The 18,013-nt window shown below is 48.6% G+C and overlaps 1 protein-coding gene across 7 annotated transcripts in view; it reads right to left on the reverse strand.

The window, feature by feature from the left end:
- Positions 1-18,013, reverse strand: part of TENM4 (teneurin transmembrane protein 4) — an 801,291-nt gene that overhangs the window by 636,373 nt on the left and 146,905 nt on the right. For all 7 annotated transcript variants that reach the window (XM_058306052.2, XM_058306055.2, XM_058306053.2 and 4 more), the window contains exon 2: positions 6,735-6,790. The gene's annotated coding sequence lies outside the window, so the exon portion shown is untranslated. The remainder of the gene's footprint in view (positions 1-6,734; positions 6,791-18,013) is intronic.

An 18,013-nucleotide genomic window follows, 5' to 3' on the forward strand; every position in this document is an offset into this window, starting at 1 on the left:
AGCAGATGATTCCTGGAGAATGAGAAACTCTAGAATTAGTTCAGAGAAGTCCTTATACCCATCCTTTCCATTTTGTAGCACCCTGGCATCTTGACAGTGTTGAGTGACTGCTTACAGGCATTGAAGAGCATCATGGAGTCTAGGAGACGACTGAACAGTCCAGAATCCCTGCTACAGCCCTGGCCAGTGGTCATTTTGTCCCTGTTTGGATCATTCCATTGATGGGGAGCTCACTATCTCACCAGGCTTGTTCCCATTGTGTACAATGGGAATAATATAAAGAAGGGAAAGCTATGGCATTGAAACAATATAATGGCTACAAAGCACAGAACCGAGGGCATAGTAGGTATTCAGTGAGTAGAAGTTGTTTATTTTTCTATTTCTGTTAGATACAGAACAGGAGAAGAGAACTAACGTGTCGGGAAAGCACCCTCAGCTCCAGCCACTAAAGGAGGCCCATCACTTGGGAATTACTCAATCTTCCGCAGCCCTGAGCTGGAGACAGCAGAGTACAGAGGCTGACCGTGTGGGAGCTGCACCCACCACGCCTGCACTGGAGTCCTGGCCCTGCCAATGAACTGTGTGACCTTGGAAAAGTCAATTGCTCTGTGCCTTGATGTCTACAAACATCTCCTCATCTGTAAAATGAAGAAAGAATAACGTCCCCCACCCTACGGGCTTGTCAGACAAAGCACTTAGAACTCGGCCCGGTACAAGGAAAATGTTAGCTGTTATTTTTTCATTTCCGTTTTTACAGACAAGGAAACTGAGGCCGGGAGTCATTTCCCCGAGGCCTAATGGCTAATGGGAAGTCGAGTGCAGATATAAATCCTGGTGTGGCTGAGTCTAAAGCGTGTGCTCCTTCCTTTCTATACCATTGCTTCTGCCATTTCTTTTGACTTTTTTTTTTTAAAGAAAAGGGAGATGCACAAACACTCATAAAATATTTCTGCCAGAGACACTGGCCAGTCCTGCTCACACGAGAGAGCAGTTTGTTCATAAAGGGAAGGCTGAAGGCATCTGGGTGTCATGTCCACAAGCAGGCAATAAAGCTTACTACCTGCCTCCTAAGGAGACAAGCCTGGGGCTGGGTCAGAAAAGACAAACTCCAGTTCCCCAGTCTGTCACTTAAATCAAACCAGGCCTCCTGCCTTGGAGGATGAGGAGAGAGTAGCCGAACCGTCCTCCCCCTCCCCCCAGGGCCACATGGGCTGGTGACCTTCAGATGACTGCTGTCCTTGGGTGGATGGGGCAGAACGGCATGCATCTCTCAGACAACAGAACCATTTTAGGACTGTGCAGCTCAGAGGCTGGTGGCTGCCGCGACGTGCGCGTGTGAGCATGCAGCTGGTGTGGAGCGGTGCCTCCTGGCTCTGCACAAAGCAAGGGCTCCAGGCAGGAGTGAAATTCAAAACACTTAACAACCGATCTGGCGCGGGCAGCGGCCCGTCAGAGCAGGCACGCTGACCAACGAGAAAGGATCTCTGCTGTAAACAAACAGCATAACCACGTGGGCACATGCCAGGCAGTCATCAGCCCTGGGCACAAGAAGGACCCATGTGCAAACAGGGAGAACAGCAGGGTAGGGGCCCAGGAGCCAGCAGAGGGCTGTCCACCTACCCCCGAAGGAAGTCCCAGCGAGAATTCCAGGAATCCCCCAGGGCGCCGTTGGGCATGCTTAAAAACCACTGCTGTGGGGAAAAGAGCTGCGCCTCCAAGTCCTGCCTTAAATGCGCAGCCTAACTAGGGTGCCCAGCACCAAACAAGGGAGCAAAGCCCACGTCTACCCAGAGACGTGTCGAGGAAGGCTGCAGTCGACATGCCGTCAAGTTGGTATTCTGCTTGCCTTCGGTTCTGCCAAGGAGTGCTCGCTTGTGGTTTCCAAAGGCAGCTGTTCCTGTCCTAATATTGAGAGATGAGGGCACTAGCTAAGGAGATAGCTTGCATCCATGCAAAAGGAGCTCCGGCCCTCTCAGGAACGGGGAGCCCAAATCCTTGTGTCTCCTATGCAACCCTCGGACCCACTCCAAGCTTGTCTTTCCCAGCTCAAATCTGCCTCCCTGCTGCTTGACTTTCACTGAAAGCACATGCTCTTGCTACCCTTTGCACAAAGTCTCAGGGGCTCAATTATCTTGAGGCAGTGAAGCCAAGGTACCATTTCAATGGCTCACATAAGGCGACGTGCCACCTGATGAAACAAGGCATTGGTCCGTGCGGTCTTGTGGGAAGGTACTAGAAGGGAAGGCCTTCCCTTGACAGCACTGCACCAAGACCTGGCCCCCACCCAGCCTCACCCACCCATAAGTCCTCTTAGCATCCCTGCCATGCCCAAGAGAACGTCACGGAGATGCTTCACCGTTGTCCTACGTGAGGCTCAAAAGAGTGCACCTTGTGGTGTTTTATTATTTTGCTCCCACTTGCGCCTAAATTGGGGTCTACTCTCCAGAAAGCCCTGCTCTGTTGTTTCTACTGTGGTGGCTCTGTGCCTGTCCTTCTTATTGAGTATGGCCGCCCCAGCTCCACCCCTCCGAGAGGGAAGCCTCCCATGGCCCTGGACTAGCCGGGGCTGGATCTGAGTGGCAGCTTCACAGGAATTCACTGAAGGAGCCGTGAACTTCAGCCGAGGCGGGGAGGTTCGCTGGGACCCCCGGGCAGGCCACGCGCGTGGGAGAGGCAGGACGTCCGGGTTAAGCACAGAGCTCCCCCGTCGCCAGCCTGGGTCTGGTTCCGGCTCTGCCACTTACCAGCTACGCTACTCTGCAAAAGGCACTCAGAACTCTCCAAGCCTCTGCAGTGTCAAATGGGTATAAGAGTATGTCCTAAGGTTCTTTCAAGGATTAACTACAATAATACACATAAAGCACTTAGCGCTCTGCCTAGTGCATAGTCTGTGATCATTAAAGTTAGCAATTATTAATACTGTCATTGATTTAAAGTTAGCAATTATTAATTCTGTCATGGATTCAAGTGTGTTTTAATCACTTGCTGTAAACCCCGTACCCGACTAGGGGCTGCTTTCCAGAACCTTGCAATCCAGCAGAAGGCCACCGAAGAGCCAGCAATTAGGAGGCAGTGTGGTAATGTTTTATTAGCGATTACTTTTAAAAGAACCGTCAGTGATAGGTTGACAACATTTTTTTTTGCTAGCCCTTATGTGTTATGTGGTTATACCTTATGTGTTACAAGGTAAGAGCAGAAGTTTTCTACTCCAAAACACCTGGGTTCACCTCCCTGCTTTATCACTGAATAATTACATAATCTTGGGTACATTAATTAACTTCTTTGAAAGCCACGTACTTCATCTAGAAAACGGAATTTAGAAAAAGCAGTGTACACAATGTGTTGCCAGTGCCTTGCACACAGTAGATGGCTAATAAATCTGTAGGAGCCTGAAGGGCTGAGCGAGCACTGCAAGCCATTCCGAGGGGTCTGTGGGGAACTGCCCCTGGTGGCTAACCCTTGCTACCCCTGGGGGGGTCTGCCCAGGCAGGGCTCAAGAACGAGGCGCCCCGCCCACATGGGCAGCGCGGCCGGACTGCGGAGTTGGTGGCTCATCTGGCTTTGACCGGGGTCCGAGCTGGTGACTTGAGCCACGGTGACCGGAAGCTGGCTGCTCCAGTGGAGCTGCTGGCAAGAACCAGGTAGAATGTTCTGAGGACCAAGGAGGATGGGTGGGTGGGGATGGGGGTGGGGGGTCATGCTCCCGGAGCAGCTGGGTGCTCCGGACTCTCTCACACATCCCAGATTTCACATCCCCAAGCCCCAGCCCCACATCGTGGCCAGGGCAGCTCACCCTGGCTCCAGGCCAGGTAACGCCAGGCGTTCAGGGGCTGAGAGTGGGCGATTCACATCATCATCCTCTGCACCCCAATTTCCCTATCTGTCTAATTGAGACAGACTCCTATGTCTGTTTTTTAATGCAGGGTTGCTGAGAAAATCAAATAGGAAAGGACCTTGAGAATTACACAGGACCACAAAAATAAGGCATTACCGTAATGACATCAGAATGTCCTACTCGGACAAGGACCACAGCAGCCACTTCCGGATCTCTTGCCCTGTGTCAGGTACAGCTTAAGGGCGATCACTAATCCTCCCCACAGCCTGCTACCTAGGAAGAAGACCTTGAGGTTGACAGTGACAGAGTCGCTGTTGCCTCTGTGGGACTCTCACCAATTCACAGGGGCAGCGCCACCTGGACCCCTGGCTTGGCAAGGAGGCTGCCGCTGGTTTTCCGCTTCCATTCATCCCGTGTCTGGGGCAGCCCGTGAAGCACCTGTCCCCAACACCAGCTTGAGGGGCTGCTCAGAGATGCCGCCTGGTTAGAGCAGTCAAAGACAGAGCGAAGACTCAAATGCAGGCCTGGTGCACACAGAAGGCACGAGGCTCCCACCTGGGGCAATCTGCCACCCGGAGCCAGCGGCTTCGATTGAGCCCGGGGATACTGGCTGTCCCCCTCCTGCACACCCTGCCCGGCGCAGGTAAGGTGGGATGAGATGGATGATATGGGCAAGCTCCCAGCCTCAGGGAGCCCACTGCCTTTGAGGAGAAGCCATGCAAGCTAGAACGCACCAGCCCCAGAACTGAGTCGGTGCAAAGAGAGGAGCAGAATCGCCCACAGCGACACCTGGTTACTGGAATGCACGTGCTCGCAGCACCGCCCCGCGAGTCCGTGGCTCAGCCTGCCTGGCTTCCCGCTGCCTCCACTGGGGAAAGACACTCGCTCTAGGAGCCGGATCTCCTTAGGAGGTCTGGCGGAATGCTAGAGCGAAATCCACCTTTCAACAGGGCTCCCCCTCATCCCACGTCAAACCGGAGGAAACCCAAGCCATAAAGGAAAGGGTTTACACACACACACAGTCCTGCTGGGCCTGCAGCTGTAAGTGACCCTCAGGGAAAGGAAGGAGCCCGGATGGCTCAGCCCGGAGCCTCCTGAACAAAGACCCTAAAGTTTTCTGCCGAACAATACGAGATGTGGGTGATCAGATGCCAGGCGCGCCCGGAGCTATCATCTGTCAGTCCTGAAAGCGTCCTGGCCACCTCGAGGTCCGGGAGGAGGGATCAGACAAGCCCTGGGTGGAGCGGGCGGGGAGGTGGGGAGATGGGGGAGAGATCAATACGAGGAGCTGGAGTTTTTATCTGACCCCAAAGAAGAGGGCAAGGGAGAGCTGTGTGATCAAGCCAGGAGGAAGAACAGCTCGGAATCAAAGAGCTTGATGACGCTTCTTAAAAGCCCATTGCTGGGTCTTGTTGAAAAACGACACCCTCAAGTGTTTCCTTTCTTTCATACGAATTGCCTCCTAGGGACTGAACACACAGACACAAACGAACTCCCCACAACCCTCGCAAGAACCCCACCTATCTGTGCACGTGTAAGTACATTACATCAAGGATGACACAATTCACAACAGGCACACACACCGCAGAACAGAAAAACCAGGTCAGTCCCCGAGGTTACGCAGGGGCCTTTGAAATTCCACCCTTTGAGGGAGCCCTAGAGCTTCATGCTCAAGAAGCTGTCATCCCCAGCAAACAAACAGCACAGCCTCTAATCTTCACCATTCTCTAGGTCTTGCCTGAGGCAAGGCGGCGGGTGGAAGCAGAAGCTGCTTCCCTGTTTGTAGAGTCCGGGATCTTTAAGCTTTGGTGGAAAGAACCGCCTTCAGCGGGGCCACTCCAGACACAGGGCGGCTGACCCCGCTCAAGCTGAGCCCCCGGGAGGAGGTGGGCCGGCCCCTGGCACGTTTCCCTGTGGTTACGGGCTTACCCTGGGCCCAAGGCGGACTTCGCTCACAGCAGAGAAGGCATTACTACTGGAACAATCCTCTAGACGCGGGGAAGGAAGCCCTTGCTGAGAAGTATCCCTCCGCCCCCTGTCCTGGTGCCCATCTCCCACCGTCGCACTCACGGCTAACGAGTGGGATACGAAAACGCTGGCTCACATGCCAACACTGCGTGCTGTTACTTAAGAACATGCTTTGGAGTGAGCAAACCCAGGTTTCAATGCCAGCTCTGAGGCTCATTGACGGCGGGGCCCCCTCTCCCAGGCCCAGTCTTCCCCTCTGCAAAATGGAGATGACCGTTTCCCGTATCAGAGTCACTCCACAAACCGTAAACTCCAAAGCAGATGTCAGGAATTCTCATGATGGGATGAGAATGAGGAAATGGAGGAGCTCATAAACTGGGCTGTGAGCTCCTCAAGGGCAAAGCTTATGGGGTATTGATCATTTTACCCCCAATGGCTGGCACGGAGGCTGGCAGCAAGTAATCTGGGAAAAACGTCTGAAAGAATGAAAGAAAAATAAGCGAACCTGTGATTTAAGCGGCTTGCCTAAGGTCACAGAGCATTGCAGGACTTGAATCCAGGCCCCCTGCCCCCCAGTCCAGGGGTCTCTGTTTTAGATACACCAGAGTTCGGACTATAGGGGGTCAGGGATTCTGGCACCAGCCACAGCACGGGTCAGGTTTTAAGCAGCCTCACCGTTCTGGCGAAAGGTCCACCACGGGCCAGGCAGTGCCCAGTGGGCCTTCACAAACTCACCCACTAAACATTCTTCTCGGCAGTGGCAACAGACACAAGCCATTCGTGCAAACAATACCCAAATGCTTCAGACCAGCTCCCCTGGTCTCCTGTCTTGAATTACACAAATCAGAAAAGGCGCAAGCCTGGGAAGATGGGCCTGCAGGTATTTGTTCTTGGAAACCGGAAATACATCTTGATTCTCGACATCACTTACCTACTGACCCAGGGACCGAGGGTTCACCAGCCTGCTCTGAATCTCGGTTTGTCCATCTGTAAAACAAGAAGATAATCACAATGAATTATTTGAGAATGCTGGACCAGGAATATAGTATAGGCTTTATACCTATAATATAGGTTACCAGCCACTTGTGATATCGAGTAACTAGGGAAATTATTAATGGTCTGGGACTGGAAGGGAGTCATTTCAAAGATAAAGTCTGATAATCAAAAATTAAGTGAGGGAAGCAGATGTGGCACAAGCAGTTGGGTACCCACCGACCACATGGGAGGTCCTGGGTTTGGTTCCCAGTGCCTCCTAAAAAAGAAGAGCAAGACAGTGAGCTGGCATGGTGGGCTGATGCAGTGAGCTGATGCAACAAGATGACCCAATGAGGAAACAATGAGAGACACAACAAGCAGGGAGCGGAGGGGCCTCAAGCGATTGGGTGCCTCCCTCCCACATGGGAAGCCCCGGATTCAGTTCCTGGTGCCTCCTAAAAGAGATGAGCAGACGCAGAGAGCACACAACCAACAGACACACAGAGCAGACAGCGAGCACAAACAATGAAGGGGGAAGGAGAAATAAATCTTTAACCAAAAAAAAAAAAAAAATTAAGCATGATAATTCATAGTGATGTGTCGAGCAGCATGCCAGTGGTGCTCAGCTCTGGGTACAGAACACTCGTCTTTCCAACCATTTTGGCACTCATTTTTAATTTTTAATTTATTTCAAAATTATAAAGGCCATTGAAAATACCGGGAGAAATAGTGGAAGAAAAAAGCTTCACCATCTCAACACATTCACTTATAGCATTTTGGAGCATTTTTCAATTTTTTCCCCACTTCTTTACACAGAGTTTAGGATATTATCAGGGCGGGGACCATAATGGTGTATTAGACTGAAAGTACCATGTAGTCACAAACCCACCCACCCCAGCATTACACCATCACCACTGCCCTCGTTACTAGCTCATGTTCATCCCCATCCTTTTAATCAGTTTTGCCACTTTTTTTTTTTTTAGTATGGGGCCGGGATTGAGCCCTGGAACCCTGATGTGGGAAGCCATACCCGCCCACCGAACCAAGCCCTCTCCATGTCTGTGGTCAGGTCTTCTGTGGGGACTTCACACACTCGCAAGGAGGCACGGGCGCCCCGTGGAGTGAGGAGCACAGTGGCCTTCAGAAAACTTTGGGCTGTTTTTTCCCAGTCTGGGTTCAGCGACCTCATCTGGAAAACAAGGGAACTGGACAAGCCCATCTCAGAGATCCCAACTTAAACAGGCTAGGTTAAGGAAAAGCGAGGGAAACTCACACCTGTGAATCCCTACCATGTGACAGCCACTGGGCCGGTATACCATCTACGGATATTTTCTCTGGAGCCTCACAGCCGCCCTGGGAGATGTTCTAGATGAGAAATCTGCAACTTGGTGCGGCTCAGCAAGTCATCCGCCAGGCGCTCTGCAGTAACGGTGGTAGCACCGTCGTACTTCGCCATATCCGTGTCCCACCTCTATCATCGTTTGTAACTCTCCCCAAATCAAGCCGCACATTTTCCCTTAACTCTCCATTTCACTGTGGCTATGCCGCGCTCCCGGAAGGCAGGGCTAATCCTCACTGGGCTGCAGCCAGGCAGGCCCGGGCGGACTGGGGACCTGGAACAGCAGAAACGCCTAACAGTGTACGTCAGGAAAGCTGCTCAAGGTCACGGCTGCAAATGAGGCAACCGGGACTTGGGTCCCAGGCGGCCCTTCTGACCCTCCGCCCCCTGAGTGCGTGCCATCCGTTCTGGCCCTCCTCACGCACCAAACCCGCACCTCCTTGCCCACCAGCTAAGTTCTGTTTACAAATCAAGGCGGGTCATCCCTTTCTGCCCCACCGCCGGCCTTTCCATAGAAAGCCAGATCTTATTGGCGCAGAGTTCAGTTCCACAAAGGGCACTTTGGCAAGAAGCTGCATGATGTGTAAAATCAAGTTCAGGAAACGTGAACTGAGAGTGATTCTCTATTCAAGATCCAAGATAGTAACCAAGGAAATAGAAAGGGCTGAGAACATAATACCCAGCAATGCTGCTGCTGCTGCAAAGCAGCATCATGTCCCACCTGAGTCGAGGCACGTGGGAGAAGGTGGCAAAGAGACCGTATTGGACCCTGATCAGAGCAACTGTGCAGCATCTTTCTAGGAGCTCTGAGCTTCCACTCCCTGTCATCTGGTTTAAAATTAATGGGCAAGAATTGTTCATGCCCAGAGAGCATACAGGCTGGAAGGCCTGCCGTACTGGCTCAGGCTTTTTCTCTGTAAAGTTTCCCATTTCTGCAGTGAAAATGAGTTACAAAACTGTGCAGAAAGAGGGGGCCAAACCCACAGAGCCCTGATTATTCGTGCCTGGTCCAAAGACATCTCTTCCATGAAGTCATCTCCAACCAACCCAACTCAAAATTAGTCGCTTCCTTTCCTGGACTACCCCGTGGCAACTAACATTTAGCACAATTTCTATTATATATTTTTCTATTTATCAAAATATACAAAATATAAGAAAGAACACTAGGAAATTACCTACCATTGGTAATATGTAGAACTAACATTTTGGATATATGTCCTTCTAAACATTTTTGTGTGAATACCACCCATGTGCATACACATTCAGATGTTTTATAAAATAGGATCCTCCTATACACACCAATTTTAATCCATTTTTTAACTTAGTAAAACAGTATGATTTTAGACAGTTATATAGATATGTATTAAATTCCCCAATGATGGACATATAGGTTGTTTCCCATTTTTCACTAGTGTAAATACTCCAATACTTTTGTACAGATTTCTTTGTGTGGATGCGTGATTATGTACTTTGATGATTTGCTAACCATTTTAAGAATTTATAACTTCCCTCCCCCAACAAAGGACTGCATCACTTTTAATTTCCCAGGAGTGTAAGGTCATGCCAATTCCTGTGTTAGGATGTTCTTTCATCTTTGTCAATATGGTAGGTTCCTAGTTATTTTCATTTGTATGTTTTGAGTATCAGTTGATCATCTTTTCGGTTTCTTGGCCATATGAATTCCTCCTTTTCTGGAATTGCATCATCACCATCCTTTACTCATTTCTCTGTAAGGTGTTGGTCTCTTTCTTGCTGGGTATATAAGAGTTTGCCATTTGTCTTTTACCTTGATTATTCTTTGAGCTTTCTTCTGGCATGTTCAGTCACTGTAAATGGTACCACTGAAACCTGGATGACACCTGTACATCACTATCCATAGCCAACCAACCACCAACTCCTATTGATTCTATATCCTAAGGATACCTTAAATCAGCTCATGTTTCACCCTCTTCAGTGCCACAGCCCTAGTCCAAGCCATCCTCATCTCTCACCTGGACTTTTGCAGTAGCCTCCTAGCTAGTCTCCCCACATCTTCTCACCATCCAGAAGCCAGAGAGATTTTTAAAATATGCAAATTGGATCACATCGCTCCCCTGCCTAAAACCCTTTGACAGCTTCCTATTCTATTGAAGATAAAAGTCAGTCTTCAATGTGTCATGTGCCCCCGAGGCTGCTTCTAGAGTCTGGCTTCTCCACTGCTTGGGTCTCCTGATACATTCATCTTCCCCAAGTCTCCACGTTTGAGCCACATTGGCTTCCTTTTAGGTCCTTGAATAGCTCATACTTCTTCCCAACTCAGGGCCCTGAACACATTTTCCCACAGCCTGGAAAATTGTTGTCACCTCTTCAGCTGGAATAATGGGTTGACGAGTGTCCCCCCAAAACTCATGTTCACCCAGACCCCTAGAATGTGGCCTTATTTGGAAATAGTCTTTGCAGATGTCATTAAGATGAGGTCGTATTAAATCCAGTGACTGGTGTCCTGAGATGGTGAGAAAAGGGCGGAGAGACATACACAGGAAAGCAGGCTGGAGTGATGCAGCTATAAGTCAGGAACTCTGAGCTGCTGGGAGCCACCAGCAGCTCAGAGGGGGCAAGGAAGGACCCTTCCCTGGAGCCTGCAGTGGGAACATGACCCTGCCAACAGCTTCCTTTTGGATTCGTAGCCTCCAGAACGGCAAAGGAACACATTTCTGTTGCTGATAGCCACCCAGGTGTGATCATTTGTTATGGTGGCTAAGCCAGATTCCTCTCTACTGAAACATCACCTCCTCAGAGAAGCCCTCCGTGACCTCCCAAGCTAAGTAGGCTCCCCTGGCTATTTACTGGGGTTTTCCTTTGTCATACATTCAAAACCGGAATTAAGTACCACTTCTTGTGGTTGGTTTAATGAGTACCAGACTACAAGGGCAGTAAGCGCAGGGGCTGGGACTCTCTCGTCCACCACTATCTATTCAGAACTTATCATGGTGGCTAGCATAGACCAGACATGCAACAAAGAGTTATTGCATTCATTTCTTTATTAAATGTTCTGTAAAGATTTTAAAAACCTATCCATTCCAAGGACCAAGCAATCGGCTCTAAGTTTTATTAATAAACTAAAGATGGGTCTTCATATAGAAAGCAGAAGAGGTAAAAACCAGGCCTGTTTTCAAATGCTCGGGCTCTCCTCCAAGCCTAATCATGAAGGGATGTCACATCTCTTTCCATGCATGAAAGTCAAAGCCTCTGCTTTGACAACCAGAAGATCACGAGGGTGGAAGCATCTCGAAGCTAAGGCTTATGCTTCTCCATAGTTCTCTCCTCTCCCCTCAACCCTGTGTTTTGCTCACATTCAATAAATGTCTCCTGAATGGGCTTAATTTTAAGTCAAATTATATAATAATTCTATCTATTCTACCATCTTCTCTACTATCTAACATTTTCAAAGAAATCTGCATTAGCCAGCATTATTGATTTGATGCTTTTCCTCTATGGATCAATCCCTATATTTATGACTATTTCCTCTGAGGTTATTTTCCTGAACTAAAAAAAAAAAAAATAGTGACTTTTAAGTCAGAGAGGCTCAGATCTCCTATAGCTACACCACTGCTCTTGGAATCTACTTTGCCCTCAACTCAACATTCAGTCCACTGGATTTGGTAAACTTGTACACCTTTCCCGCCCTTTCCTGTAGGGCCACTGGGGTGGAAGGGGGAGACAGGCCTGCCTGTGGAGTCACCATTTCCTTGGTTTAATTTTGGCTGCTCCCTGAGCTCCATGCCTTGAGTATAACGATCAATTACATGGAAAGTTTTGATGGACTCACTTTGATTAAGGACTGGGACATGGACTGGAAGGAGATCTGCAGATCAGGGACTGGCTGGGGCTTACTACTGAGAGCTCAGGCTCTGATCTGTGCTAGGGAAGGCACAGGAGAAAAAGAAAAGCTTCTTTCCTATCCTAGAGGAGATTCAATTTCAGTTGGGAAGAAAAAAAACAAGAAGTGGTAAATAGTCTGGGCCCTGCGTATACCTACAGCCTCATCCCCAGCCACTCCTCTAGCTACTGCTACAAGATTCCTTTTCTTTGACCATACCTACCCTCTCCCTAAAAGCCCTTCCCTAGCTGAAGATCCAAGGAAGACTGATTAGGATACCTAGTGAGGCTCAGTAAGTCTTTGTGAAATGTTAAGAAACATAGGTGCTGAAGTCAAAGTGCCTGGGTTTGAACCCTGACTCTATCACCTTCCATCTGGGTGACCTTGGTTGGACATAAACTTAACCTCCCTAAACCTCTGTGTTTTCATCTGAAATGTGGAGACATTAAAAGCACCCACCTCTTGGGTAGCCACAGTGCTTTTGTGTCCATCACCCAGCAAAGGTTCAATATGTGCTAACATTATCATTTCTACTATTAAAATTTTAATTAATAAGATAGAACTTACTGTGTCTCAGGCACTGTCCTAAACACTTTACAAATGTTAATTCATCTAATCTTCATAAACAATTCTGTAAGGTAGGTATGATTATTATAGGTGGAAACTGAGGCACTGAGAGGTTAATAAAATTGCTCAAGGTCATGCAATAAATGTGTGGAATTGGGATTTTGAACATAATGCAGTCATGCTTTAAACCACTATACTAGTAATAATTATTACATATTAATTACCATAATTTTAGTTATTAACAATTGATACATCATAATCAATGATAGGTCTGCTCAGATAAGACTCTAGGAGGCTGGGGGTATTTGGGATGGGGTCTGGGTTGGCAGAATGTTAGGCAGCTGGCCAAATTCACTGAGGTTCAACTGAGTCTTCCAATTCCAGTGGGAGGCAAGGGGCTGAACAAAAGCCCAATGCTGTGTCCTGGGTGAATATGGTAGGGGTAGGGGATGGGGGAGTGGGAAATGTCCCTGTGGACTGGATGAGGGGCTACTCAACTTCTGGCTGAGATTTCCACTGGGTTTCTTACTGCAAGGAAAGGTCCCCAGACATTCAGCAAAGCAGGGCTGGTGAAAGCGTGGGCTACTGCTTCCTTCCTGGAAGACCCCGCACCCCTGCTCATGAGGTCCAGGGGACACTGGGGCTCAGAGCTGCTTCTTTAACCCTGAGTATCTTCTCTTCAGATGTGTAAATCAATTTCAGGGAACTCTGTTGATCTAAGCCAAGCCAGTCACATGGCTGCCAGATGTCTGAGAAACAAAGACTTCTCCCCTGGGGACCACAGTCTATCATTCCCAGCTTCATCACTGTTGTTGATGGGAATTTTTTTTTCTGGACTTCTCCTGCTGCTGATTATGACCCAAAAGATGCTCACTTCAGCTTTCTTCTGGGTATTTTGGAGTTAAGGATTTTGTCCTTTCTCTTTCCCACTTGGTTAGATTTCATTTTATGTGTGTGATCAGGATGGCCTAAAGCAATTGAAGATGAGAAAATTGTCCTCTAACCACAAGGCCTCAGCCCCAACAACCCAGCAACCTTCCACGGCTGGGCATGGTCAAGGGTGAAATCCTGACATGCTAACTGGCCTTCCAAAGACTGGCCATGCCCTCCCCTGGCAACCTCATCACAGCTGACCAACTGCAGGTGCTCACCAGCCAGAGATACTCAACATCAAGTTGCTTTCAAGGTGAAGTAGTTTTCAGTGCTGTACACCAGAGACAGTGATGGTTTTTATTATTTACCTAAGAACATGGAATACCCAATAATGTTCCAAGTTGTTGAATGATGATGTCACTTTTTTTCAACAAGGCTCATGGAAGACATGAGAGAGAACCTATTTAATTTTTAAAATGAACATTTGTAAATTTTAAGATCTCTTCTCCAAAGATCTTTTCCACCCAGCAGCTTCATGTATCAATTACTGGCTGTCAGACCCGACTGACGAAGGTGGCTGGGACATGCTCAGGACGTGGACCTGGCTCATGCTCAAATTCTGGCTCTGATTTTTAAGGGCTGTGTGACACTGTCATAGTCAGAAGCTTTTATGGACCCCGGAAAAATCATGTCCTTAGAGCAAATAATCCATTCCTATGGGTGGGAATCCATTGCGGGTGGGACGTTTTGATTAGATTACTTCCGTTAAGGGCCTTTTGATTAGGTTATTTCAGTAAGGCATGACCCAGGGTGGGTCTTAATCCTCTTATTGGAGTCCTTAATGAACAGGACAAATATGAGTAGAAAAAGGCACAGAAGGGGAGAGAAAGCCAGAGGAAGCCAGATTTGAAGCAATGAAACCTAGAAGAGAAGGGAGAGACCAGCAGACACCATTATGTGCCCTGCCATGTGACAGAGAAGTCCAGGATCGCCAGCAGCCAGTCTTTGGGAAGAAAGCAACACCTGATGATGCCATGATTTGAACATTTTCATGGCCTCACAACTATATGCTTTTCAGCTAATACCCCCCACGGTAAAAGCCAATGCACTTCTGGTTTATTGTATTTTGGCAGCCTAGGAAACTAGAACAAACACTAAGGAAGTTTCATAAGCAATTTTGAGCCTTTGCTTTCTCATCTATGAAATGGAAGTCCTTATTCCAACTTTTCAGGGCTACTGTATGAGTTACATGGGATAATTTCTCTCAAACACCCAGCCCGGGCCTTGAAGTTAGCCTTCAACAGCGCTCACTGCTTTTGTAATTTCTATTAGTGATGGTCAATAAAACATGTTCCTTGCACTAAAAGCGTACAAAATAAAGTTAGTATGAGGAGAATCTGTACTCTACCATGGATACAGAAAGGAAGGGGCTAATTCTATCTGGCTGGTAACGGGCAAGGCCCAAAAGTACAACGTAGCACATGCCTCTTTATAACAGAATCTTGTAAGTTTCCTGAGGGTATAGGTTTAATTAAGGTCGCTGCCTGCTTATAATAGGCTTGGTGCTTCCACTTCATGTTCTTAATAACTTCACAACAAGCCTGGAACAGAGGTTTTACTCCCTCAACTTTATAGTTAAGGACATGGATGCTCAGAAAGATGAAGTGATTTTCCCCAATTATGCAGAGCAGCAGAGCTGGAACTAGATGCAGGTCTCCTGGAGCTCGGACCCATGTCAACTTCAAACTCAACATGTCAATGACTCAATCCTTATGCTCTCCCTCCAAAAGGTCCTCCTCTTCCGGTTCTCCTCTTAGTGAGTGCCACCAGGAGCACAAGTCGGAATCCTGGGGACACCCCTATACACCCCTTGAACCTTCCCTTCACCCCTCCATATCTAATCTTTCTTTTTTATTTTTTAAGATTTATTTTTATTTATTTATCCCCTCCCCCGCCCCGCCCACTTGTTCTTTGTGCTCACTGTCTGGTCTCTGTGTCCATTTGCTGTATGCGCTCTGTATCTGCTCATCTTCTCTTTAGGAGGCACCAGCAACCAAACCTGGGACCTCCCATGTGGAAGAGAGGCATTCAGTCCCTTGAGCCACCTCAGCAACCTGGTTTGTTATGTCTTTCATTGTCTTTTCTCTTTCTAGCTCCTTGTTGTGTCATCTTGTTGCATTAGCTCGCCACACCTGCCTATCGCACCAGCTCGCTGTCTTGTTCGTCTTCTCCAGGAGGTACCGAACCCATGACCTCCCATGTGGTAGGCGGGAACTCAATCTCTTGAGCCACATCTGCTTCCCTCTAATCTGCTTTCAAGTCCTGCCGATTCTAACTCCTCAGTCTCTCTAATTCTGTCTGCTTCTCTTCATCTTTGCTTCCAAGTTACAATTATCTGTCATTTGAACTTCCATGATGGCCTGCCAACCCGTCTCCCTGCATCTGTTCTTGTCCTCACTCTAGTATGTTCTACCCACAGCAGCCACTGTGAGCTTTTGAAATGCTCCAGTGGTTTTCCAGGGCTCCCCATTGCCCTCAGAAGAAGATGTGGACCCCTACCATGGTTTAATCTGTAGTTACTACGGAAACACTTTTATACCAGCTGGTAAGTGGTTGCGGCCTTGAGCCCCTGGATGCTTCCCACTCCACTCCACTCCACACCAGGACCTTCCAGATCTGGCCACAATCCAGAGGGTTAATGGAAAGCAAGCAGAGGCCCGCAGGCTCCTGCTGCAGCATTACGGCAAAGGGCCATTCCAACAGGCCTGCGCGTGTGCAGTATGGGTTGTTAAATATTTTGAACACTGCCCCTGCTCCTGTACTTATCACCTATTTATTTGTGTGTACTTATTTATTTGGGTGACTGACTCATGAACTCCAGGAGGGCAGGGATCACAAAAGTTTGGCTTACTATGCCAAGGCCCCATTAAAGATGACCTGAGTACAGTAATGGATTAATTTCTGTGATGGGGGAATAGGGGAGCCAATTTTTTGTGGCTGTACATATTCAATTTTTCCAACCAGTGAAGAAGCTGGGCTGATGCAACCAAGCATCAACAAAGGGAGGCACCGAGGACGGGCTACCTGATGAGGTCACTGCCTCCACTACCTCCACATACTCAGGAGACTGGAGGACAGTGGAGGCATTCTGGGCTTGTCTTTTTCCTGCCCTCCAGTCTACCTTGTAACAGCTCTTCAACCCACCTCCAGCTCTTCACCCCTCAGCTAAACCTTAGTCCAAAAGATCTTGTCTCATGCTTGCTACTGCAAGAGTCTCTTAACAGATGTCCCTGCCTCACCTCTCACTCCCTCTGATTCATTCTCCTGCAGGAAGCAGGGTCTTAAAAAGTATGTCGATGGGAAGCAGACTTGGCCCAGTGGATAGGGCATCCGCCTACCACATGGGAGGTCCACGGTTCAAACCTCAGGCCTCCTTGACCCGTGTGGAGCTGGCCCATGCGCAGTGCTGATGCGCGCAAGGAGTGCCCTGCAACACAAGGGGTGTCCCCTGCATAGGGAAGCGCCATGCCCAAGGAGTGCGCCCCATAAAGGAAAGCCACCCAGGGCAAAAGAAAGTGCAGCCTGCCCAAGAATGGTGCCACCCACATGGAGAGCTGACACCACAAGATGATGCAACAAAAAGAAACAGATTCCTGGTGCCGCTGATAAGGAAAGAAGTGGTCACAGAAGAACACACAGCGAATGAACACAGAGAGCAGACAACTGGGAGGGGGGAAGGGGAGAGAAATAAAAAATAAATCTTTAAAAAAAATAAAATGAAGTTATTTACTTTAAAAAATAAAGAAATAAAAAGTGCGTCTAAGCCTGCCGTTCTTCTGTTAAAGCTCTTCTGTCGTTTCTCACTGTCCTCAAGATACAGTCAAGGGAAGTGGATTTGGCTCAATGGACAGAGTGTCCGCCTACCACATGGGAGGTCCAGGGTTCAAACCCAGGGCCTCCTGACCCGTGTGGTAAAGCTGGCCCACATGCAGTGGATGTATGCAAGGAGTGCCATGCCAAGCAGGGGTGTCCCCCACATAGGGGAACCCCACGCACAAGGAGTGCGCCCTGTAAAGAGAGCCACCGCGCACAATAAAATTGCAGGCTGCCCAGGAATGGCACTGCACACACAGAGAGCTGACGCAGCAAGATGATCCAACAAAAAGAGATACAGACTCCTGGTGCCGCTGACAAGAATACAAGTGGACACAGAAGAACACACAGTGAATGGACTCAGAGAGCAGACAACTGGGGTTAGAGGGAAGGGGATAGAAGTAAAAAAAAAATAAATCTTTAAAAAAAAAGATACAGTCAAAACCCTCACCGTGGTTTATAAGACCCTTCGTCCCTGGCTCCCACCACCATCTGCATCCTTTCGTCACCATCTGCTTCTCTCCTCTTCGCTCTCCTCTATTTCCTCCAGCAACATATTTCTTCCTGCCTCAGGGCCCTTGCACATGCTGCCCCACTTTCTGGAATAGTCTTTCCCAGATTGTTTTCACTTGCCTTCTGGGTTTTAGCTTAAAAGGCATGCACTTGGAGAGGCCTTTGCTGGCTAACCCAGCTAGGTCAGCTCCTCCCATCACACACTGCTTTT

The sequence above is a fragment of the Dasypus novemcinctus genome, chromosome 10 (assembly GCF_030445035.2).
Source record: "Dasypus novemcinctus isolate mDasNov1 chromosome 10, mDasNov1.1.hap2, whole genome shotgun sequence".
NCBI lineage: Eukaryota > Metazoa > Chordata > Mammalia > Cingulata > Dasypodidae > Dasypus > Dasypus novemcinctus.